The sequence below is a fragment of the Prionailurus bengalensis genome, chromosome X, assembly GCF_016509475.1.
Source record: "Prionailurus bengalensis isolate Pbe53 chromosome X, Fcat_Pben_1.1_paternal_pri, whole genome shotgun sequence".
Classification (NCBI taxonomy): domain Eukaryota; kingdom Metazoa; phylum Chordata; class Mammalia; order Carnivora; family Felidae; genus Prionailurus; species Prionailurus bengalensis.
Window position 1 is genome coordinate 99957014 of NC_057361.1, and position 9274 is coordinate 99966287.

The following is a 9274-nucleotide window of genomic DNA, read 5'->3' on the forward strand; positions in this document are numbered from 1 at the left end:
TGCTCATTTGTGTTCCCTAGCAATGTATCCATTTCATTCGTTATCTAATTTATTGGCATGCAATTTTTTTTAATAATTGTTTATAATTGTTTTTATTTCTATAATGTCTATTAGCTTCATAATTGTTTTTATCTCCGCAATGTCTCTTAGCTTGGGCTGTTATAGCAAAGTACCATAGACTGGGTGGCGTATACACAACAGACATTTATTTCTCACAGTTCTTGAGGCTAGAAGTCTGAGATAAGGAGGCCAAACATAGTTGAATTCTGGAGAGGCCCTCTTCTTGGTTGTAGACTGCTGTCTTCTCATGGTGATCTCACATGGCAGAAGTGGGCAGGGAAGCTCTCTGAGGTCTCTTTTATAGGGACACTAATTCCACTCATGAGAGCTCCCAATGACCCCACCTCCAAATATCATCATGTTGGGGATTAGGTTTCTGAATAGGAATTTGGAGGGGAACACAAACATTTAGTCTCTAGCAGCTACCTTTTTTATTTCTGATTCTAGTAATTTGAGTCTTATGTCTTTTTTTTCTTGATCAGTCTAGCTAAAGGTTTGTCAATTTTGTTGATCTTGTCAGAGAACCAAATCTTGGTTTCATTGATTTTTCTTTATTGTTTTTCTATTTTCTATTTTACCTTTGATCTAATCTTTATTATTTTTTTAACCTCTGTTTGCTTTAGGTTTAGTTTGCTCTTCTTTTCCCAGTGCCTTGAGGTGGAAGGTTAGCTTATTGATCTGAGATCTTTCTTTCTTTCTTTCTTTCTTTCTTTCTTTCTTTCTTTCTTTCTTTTTTTTTTTTAAAAAGGCATTTATAGCTATAAAATCCTGTTAAGCACTGTTTTTACTGGATCCTGTAAGGTTTGGTATTTGTGTTATCATTTTCATTTATCTCAAAGTACTTTCAAATTTCCCTTATGATTTCTTATTTAACCTATTGATTATTTAGGATTGTGGTGTTTAATGGTACGTGTTTGTGAACATACCAAATTTCCTTCTGTTACTGATTTACAGTTTTGTTCTATTGTGGTTGAAGAACATACTTTGTATGATTTCTGTCCTCCTAAAGGTACTGAGACTTGTTTTATGGCCTACCAAATGGTTTACTGTGGAGAGCATTCCATGTGCACTTGAGAAGAATGTGTATCTTGCTGTTCTTGGGAGGCATGTTCTATATATGTCCATTAGGTATAGATATTTTATAGTGTTATTCAGTTCTTCTATTTCCTTGTTAATATTTTGTCTTGTTGTATCCATTATTGAATATGGATTTTTTGCTCTCTAAGTATTATTGTAGAATCGATTGTTTATTAATTTCTGTCAGATTTTGCTTCATGTAATTTGGTGCTCTATAATTGAATGTGTAGGTTTATACTTGTTATATAATCCTGATGGATTGTCCCTTTTATCATTGTAAAATATCCCTCTTTATCTCTAAAAGCACTTTTTTGTTTTAAAGTGCATTTTGTTTGATATTAGTATAGCCATTCCAGTTTTCTTACTATTGCTGTCTGCAGGATAGATTTTTCCCCATCCTTTTACTTTCAATCTATTTATATCTATTTTTAAGTAAAAAAATTTTTATGTTTTATTTTTTTATATTTGAGAGAGAGAGAGAGACAGGCACAGAGTGTGAGCAGGGGAGGGGCATAAAGACAGAGACAGAATCTGAAGCAGACTGCAGGCTCGGAGCTGTCAGCACAGAGCCCGATGCGGGCCTCGAACTCATAAGCAGCGAGATCATGACCTGAGCCAAAGTCGGTTGCTTAGCTGCCACCCAGGCACCCCGTCTGTTTATATATTTGAATAGTAAGTGTGTGTCCTGTAGATGGCATACAGGTAGAGCTTGATTTTTATCCATTTTGATAAACTCTGCCTTTTAATTACGTTGTCACTAATATAATTTTGTTTATATTATTTTTCCTTTTTTGTTTTCTATATGTCCCATGCCTTTTTGTTACTCTTTCTCATGTACTGCTTTCTTTTGCTTTAAGTGAATATTTTCTAATGTACAATTTTAATTTCTTTAACTTTTCCATTATAGTTTTGAATTATTTCCTTTGTTGTTCCTTCATGGTCCCTTAGGCTTACCATATACATCTTATCAAAATTTGCTTCAAATTTATGCTAATTTAGTTCCAGTGAGACACAGAAAGGTTACTCCTGTGTACCTCTGTTCCCTTTTTCCTCTTTTTGTGATGTTATTGATGCATGTATTATATATGTTAAAGGCACAATAACATAGTGCTATAATTACTACTTCATACAATTTTATATATTTTAAAGAAACAGGAGCAAGAGGAACATGTATATATATGTTTAGCTTTTGTTATATTGACCTTATTTCCCATTTCTGGTTTCTTCATTTATTTCTGTTGATCCACATTACCATGTAGTACAGCTCTGATCCCTACCACCTCCTCTGCGTTATTGGCAAACCTATTACATTTCTATATATTGTAGGCCCTTCAGTGCAATTATACATATATTTTTAATTGTTTTTTTAAGTTGGTCAAGCGACAAAAGGAAAGAAATATGCATTTATACTGTCTTTTATAATGACATATAATTAACTTTACAAGTAGTTTTTGCTTTTTTATTTGAAATACTGTCTGGGTCACTTGCTTTCAGCCTAGTATTTCTTATAAGGTAGGTCCGCTAAGCAACAAATTCTCTCATATTGTGTTGATCAAGGAATGTCTTTATTTTACATTTATTATTCAGAGATAGCTTTGAGGGATATAGGATTCTTGGTTGATAGTTTTTTGTTATTATTTTGGCACTTCGAATATGTTTCTCTCCTGCCTTCTGTCCTCCATTGTTTCTGATGACAAGTCAGCTATTCATTTTATTGGGATTTCTTTATAAATGACTCTGTTGTTGCTTTCATGATTTTCTCCATGTCTTTTGGCTTTCAGCATTTTTATTATAATGTATCTTTCTGTGGATCTGGTTGCTTTTATTGTATTTGAAATTCATTGAGCTGTTTAGATGTATAAAGTTTTTCATCACATTTGAAAATATTCAGCAATTATATCTTTGAATATTTTTTCTGCACCTTAATCTCTTCCCTTCTGGCACTTCTGTTACATGCACATTGTGTACTTTGCAGGTCCCATATTTCTCTGAAGCTATTTTTTTAATGTAATCTTTATACCCAATGTGGGGCTCAAACTCACAATCCTGGGATTGAATCACATGCTCTACCAAGCTAGCCAGGCACCCCGACACTGCAGCTTTTATTTTCTTTTTTCCTCTGTGTTATTTTGATTTTTGATTACATAATATCTATTTTCATACTTGCTATTTCTTTCTTTTCTTTTCTTTTCTTTTCTTTTCTTTTCTTTCTTTCTTTCTTTCTTTCTTTCTTTCTTTCTTTCTTCTTTCTTTCTTTCTTTCTTTCCTAATTCTTTTGGCAATTCAAATTAACTGTGGAGCCCCTCTAGTAAATTTTTCTTTTAAGTTATGATACTTTAGGCTTCCGAATTTCCATTTGGTTCTTTTTTTATAGTTTTAACCTTTTTTTAAAAAAAGTTTTTATTTATTTATTTTGAGGGACAGACAGCATGAGCTGGGGAGGGGCAGAGAGAGAAGGAGAGAGAGAGAATCCCAAGCAGACTCCACACTGTCAGCACAGAGCCCCACGTGGGGCTTAAACTCACCAACCGTGAGATCATGACCTGAGCCGAAATTAAGAGTCTGAAGTTAATTTAACCGAGTGAGCTACCCAGGCGACTCTATAGTTTCTGTCCTCTTGTTGATGGTCCCTACTTAATGAGACATTGTCACCATACCTTTACTTATTTAAGCATGATATTTTTATACTGCTTTGAATATGTTTCTCTTGGCCACTTTGAAATCTTTGTCCATTAAATATGATGTCTGTCCACTCTCAGCCAATTTCTGTTGCCCCCCATATATGGGTCAGACTTTGCTGTTTCTTTGCATGTCTTGTAATTTTTTGTTGGAAATGGGACATTTTAGGTAACATGTTGTAGCAACTCTGGTTATAGGTCCACATTCCATCCCACCTGTGTGTATGTGGGGGTGTTTGTTATACTTCTTTGTTTGTTTCTGGTAACTGGATCATTTATTTTAACTGGATCATTTTTAATGAAATGTATTTCCTCTCTATTGTATGCACTTCTGATAGGCACTTCTTGGAGGACACAGCATTGGGCATGTGCACAGTCACCTTAGAATGATAGTTGTTTGGCAGGGCTCTCTTTGTCTCTTTCCCTGAGCACGCCCACCTATTAAGCGCCACTAATTGCTGGCTGATTGTTCTATTATTTTCAACAATGTCCTGGAAAATAAATTGCCACACAGACTGATTCAATTAAAATCAGATCCTTTGTGAGGACACTTTTTTGTTTTTTTTTTAACTCTTTTTTCTAGTCTTGTCCCTTCAACCTTTTTCTCTTTCCTTCCTCCCTTCTTCCCTCTGTTTTTGCCTCCCTTCCTTCTTCTAATTTTTTCCTCCAGCTTTACTGAGATATAATTGACATATAACAGTGTGTGAGTTTAAGGTGTACAACATGATGAATTGATACATGTGTATTTATTAGAAAATTGTAACTACAGCAGGGTTCGTTAACACTTCTATCACTTCAAATTATCATATTTTGGTGTGGTGAGAACATTTAAGATTTATTCGCTTAGCAACTTTCAAATATATAATGTAGTATTGTTCACTATAGTCATCATGCTGTACATTAGATCTCCAGAACTTATTCATCTTAAAATTGGAAGTTTGTACCCTTCAACCAACACATTCCCATTTCTCCCACTGCTAGGACCCTGGCAAGAACCATTCTACTCTGTTGTATAAGTTTGGCTTTTTAGATTTCACATATAAGTGATATCATTCAGTATTTGTCTTTCTCTGACTTACTTCAATTTGCATAATGCTTTCAAGGTCCAAATGTTGTTGCAAATGGCAGGCCTTTCTCCTTTCTGATAGCTGAATAATATTCCATCGTGTGTGTCTGTGTGTCACATCTTATTCCGTTCATCCTTAGACATGTAGGCAGTTTCAATGTTGTGATTATTGTGAATAATGGTGCAATGAACATGGGAGTCCAGATATCTGAGATCCTAATTTCATTTCCTTTGGATATGCACCCAGAAGTGAGATTGCTGTGTCATGTAGTAGTTCTATTTTTAATTTTTTGAACAACCTCTGCATTTATTCCATAGTGTCTGTACCAATTTATTTACATTCCTACCAACAGTGCATGAAGGTTCTATTTTCTCCACATTCTCACTAACACTTATTATCTCCTGTCTTTTTGATAATAGCCATTCTAATAGGTGGTTTTCATTTGCATTTCCCTGATGACTAGTGATGTTGAGCCCCTTTTCATGTGCCTATTGGTCATTTGTATATCTTCTTTGGCAAAATGTCTATTCAGTTCCTCTGGTCATTTTTAATTGGATTTTTAAGTTCCTTTTTGCTATTGGGTCCTTATATGGAGGAGTTCCTTATATGAGTTCCTTATAGGAGTTCCTTATATGTTTTGTATATTAATGCCTTGTCAGATAGATGGTTAGATAGATAGATATTTTCAACTATTTCATAGGTTGCCTTTTCATTTTACTGATTGATTATTATTATTATTTATTTATTTTTGCAGTGCAGGACTTTTTAGTTTAAATCCTGCTTGATGATTTTTTTGCTTTTGTTGCCTGTGCTTTTGGCATCACATCCAAAAAATCATTGCCAAGACCAATGTTAAGGAGCTTCCTTCCTATGTCTTTTTCTAGGGGTTATAATGTTTCAGGTGTTATATTTATGTCCTTAAAATATTTTGAGTTTGGGGTGCCCGAATTGATCAGTTAGTTGAGTATCCAGTTCTTGGTTTTGGCTCAGGTCATGATCTTGCAGTTCATGAGATGGAGCCCCACATCTCTCTCTCCCTCCCTCTCTGCCCCTCCCCCACTCATGCTACCTCTCTCTCAAAATAAATAAACTAAAAAAAATATTTTGAGTTAATTTTTGTATGGTATAAGACTGGAGCTCATTCTTTTGCATGTGATTATCCAGTTTTCCAAACACCATTTGTTAAAGAGACTATCATTTTCCCCTTGTCTATACTTGGCTCCCTTGTCACATATTTGTTAACCATATATGAGTGGGTTTATTTTGGGGCTTTTAACTGTGTTCCATTGGTGTATGTGCCTGTTTTTATGCCAGTACCATACTATTTTGATTACTATAGCTTTGTAATATAGTTTGGAATCAGGAATGTGATGTCTCCAGCTTTGTTCTTTCTCAAGATTACTTTGGCTATTCAGGGTATTTTGTGGTTCCATATGAGTTTTAGGACTGTTTGTTCTACTTCTGTGAAAAATGGCATTGGAATATTGGTAGAGATTGCATTGAATCTACAAATGACTTTGGGTAGTATGGAAATTTTAATAATATCCTTCCAAGGGGCACTTGGGTGGCTCAGTCAACTGGTTGAGCGTCTGACTTCGGCTCAGGTCATGATCTCGCGGTCTGTGAGTTCAAGCCCTGTGTCAGGCTCTGTGCTGACAGCTCAGAGCCTGGAGCCTGCTTCGGATTCTGTGTCTTCCTCTCTCTGCCCCTCCCCTGCTCATGCTCTGTCTCTCTCTCTCTCTGTCAAAAATAAATAAACATAAAAAAATTAAAAAAATAATATCCTTCCAACTATGAACATGGGATATCTTTCCAATTATTTACACTTTCTTCAATTTCTTAAATCAATGTCTTACTGTTTTCACAGTGTAAATCTTCACTTCTTTGGTTAAATTTATTCCTAAGTTTCTTGTTCTTTTGATAATATAAATGTGATTTTTTAAAATTTCTTTTTCAGACAGTTCATTATTAGTGTAGAGAAACTTGAGGAAAAGGAAGGTCTATTGTATTACCAAAGTTTTTACTCTTCCCATTATACTTTATTTCTTCCTAATGTTTCAAGATTTCTTCTCTTATTATTTACTTCCTGTTTCATTAATTGCCTTTAGCCATTCTTTTAGGGTAGGTCTTCTGGTGACAAATTCTCTTAATTTCCCTTCATCTAAGATAGTCTTGATTTCTCCTTTTTCCATAAAGAATATTTTCACTGCATATGGAATTCTGGGTTGATATTTCTTTGCTTAGCATTTAAAAATAGTGTGCCACTTCCTTCTGGCCTCAAGGTAGAGTCACAAGTAGGAGTTGTGGAGAGAAGGTTGTACTTCTCCTGAACTTGTATTGGAAATCTGCTGTAATTTGCATTAGTTTCCCCTGGAAATAAAGTGTCATTTATCTCTTGCTACTTTCTAGATTTTCTTTGCTTCTAATTTTCAGCAGTTTGATTATAATGTATTGTGACATGAATTTCTTTGGGTCTATCCTGTTTAAGGTTTGCTCACCTTCTTGCATTTGTAGGTTTATGTATTTTGGCAAATTTGGGGGATTTTCAGCCATTATTTATTTTTACTTATTTGTTTGTTTGTTTTATAGTTAGCTTTATACCTAACATGTGGCTTGAACTCATGACCCCAAGATCAAGAGTCGCATACTCTACCGACTCAGCCAGCCAGGGACCCCTCAGCCATTATTTCTTTGAGTACTACTTTAGTGTCATTCTTTCTTATAACCTGATAGGAATCTGATGGCATGGATGTTAGATCTTTTGTTACAGAACGTCAGGTCCCTAAGTACCTTTTTTCCATCTATTTTTTTCTGTTTTTCAGAAAGAGTAATTTCTCTTCTTTCTTCCTTCTTTTTATTTCTTTCTTTCTCTTCTTTATTTCTTTCCTTCTTTCCTTTCTTCTTCTTCTTCCTCTTCCTCTTCCTCTTCCTCTTCATTTCTAGTTGGTTTTAATAAATGGCAGTACCGTATCACATACTACACCAGTTCAGGGTGAGAATTTTTTAATAAACCTTTTCTAATATTAAAACTGCTTCCTTTCATATCATTCTAAGTTCTACCCAAATTGAAGGAAGAGTAGCTGGATGGGCCCTAAGTTTCCTGGGGGAAATCCACATTGACATGTTCTCTCTTTGTAAGGTGATAAAACAGGAAGAACAAGTTCTAGCCCCCAAAGAAAGGACTAAGAAGCAATAAATATGTTGCTCCATCCTTATGAGGCCTGCCTGAGCTTAAAAAGGAACTATACCCTTAACACACAAGTGTTTTTCATCATGACAGTGGCTCCTATTGTTTCTTGCAGCAGAGAGCCCTGGGCTGCTCCTTGAGCCTCTACCCTCTCTCTAACACCAGCAGTAGTGAGCTAGGGCATGGGTGGCCTCAGTCATCTTGTTCATGTCATACTTCTTGATCATAGTGCCCTGGTTGTGAAAAGCCTCCAGCAGCTCATGTGATGACCTCTCTGGCATCAGCATCCTCCAGGGCTTCTCCCTGCACTCAGTAATCATCCACTTCATGGCCAGGAAGTGGCGACACCAGTCAGCCAGTAGCACAGGGACCTGGTAGAAATGGCCACCTCTGAGGATGGGTACCAGCCCAATCACAGGCTCACAGTTCTCCAGTGCTTGGTGGAAGATGGTGTAGGGGTTGCGTTTCATGGCTGCCTGTTCTGCAGAAGCATGGTACTTCTCAAAATGCTTCCTTTCACAGCTTCCAGAGTCTGCATCATGAAGGATGTGGCCAGTACTTTGTTTCTGGCTTTCATCATCATGTTGGAGGATTTGCTGATCACTGGGTCTTCAAACACAGAGCTTGTTTTCATCGCTGGGGCAGCTTTGATAAGCTGAGTCTTCCTGAGTTCCTGCTCATACTTCTCAGAGTGGGCAATTTCTACTGTCCTATATTTACATCTACTCATTCTTTCCCTTATCAACTCTGTTCTGCGGTTGGCCCCTTCTAGCAATTTTTCATTTTGGTTTATATTTTCAGTTCTGAAATTTGGTTTTTCTTTATGTCTTTTATTTCTTTGCTTGGACATTATATTTATTTGATGGGAACTCTGGGACTTTCTATATTTTCATTTTCTTCAAGCTTTTACATAATTTTTCATAGAAGCACCATGATGACTAAAATCCTTGTCACATAATTCTGATATTTGTAACTTCTTGTTTTCATCTGATGATTTTATTTTCCTCATTCATATTGAGATTTTCCTGATTCTTAGTATGATGAATGATTATTTTTAGTGTGTCCTGGCAATTGGGGCTATTATGTTACGAGACTGTGGATCTTATTAAACATTCATAGGACTCTGTAGTCACCACACAAGAATTGGAAGTGGTATATTGCTTCATTACTGCCAATTAGGGATGCAAGTCCATGTTTTCTACTAG

General features: G+C 35.9%; 1 pseudogene; it reads right to left on the reverse strand.

The window, feature by feature from the left end:
* Positions 1 to 7799: 7799 nt before the first annotated feature.
* Positions 7800 to 8906, reverse strand: LOC122477530 (annotated as a pseudogene).
* Between the last annotated feature and the right edge of the window lie 368 nt (positions 8907 to 9274).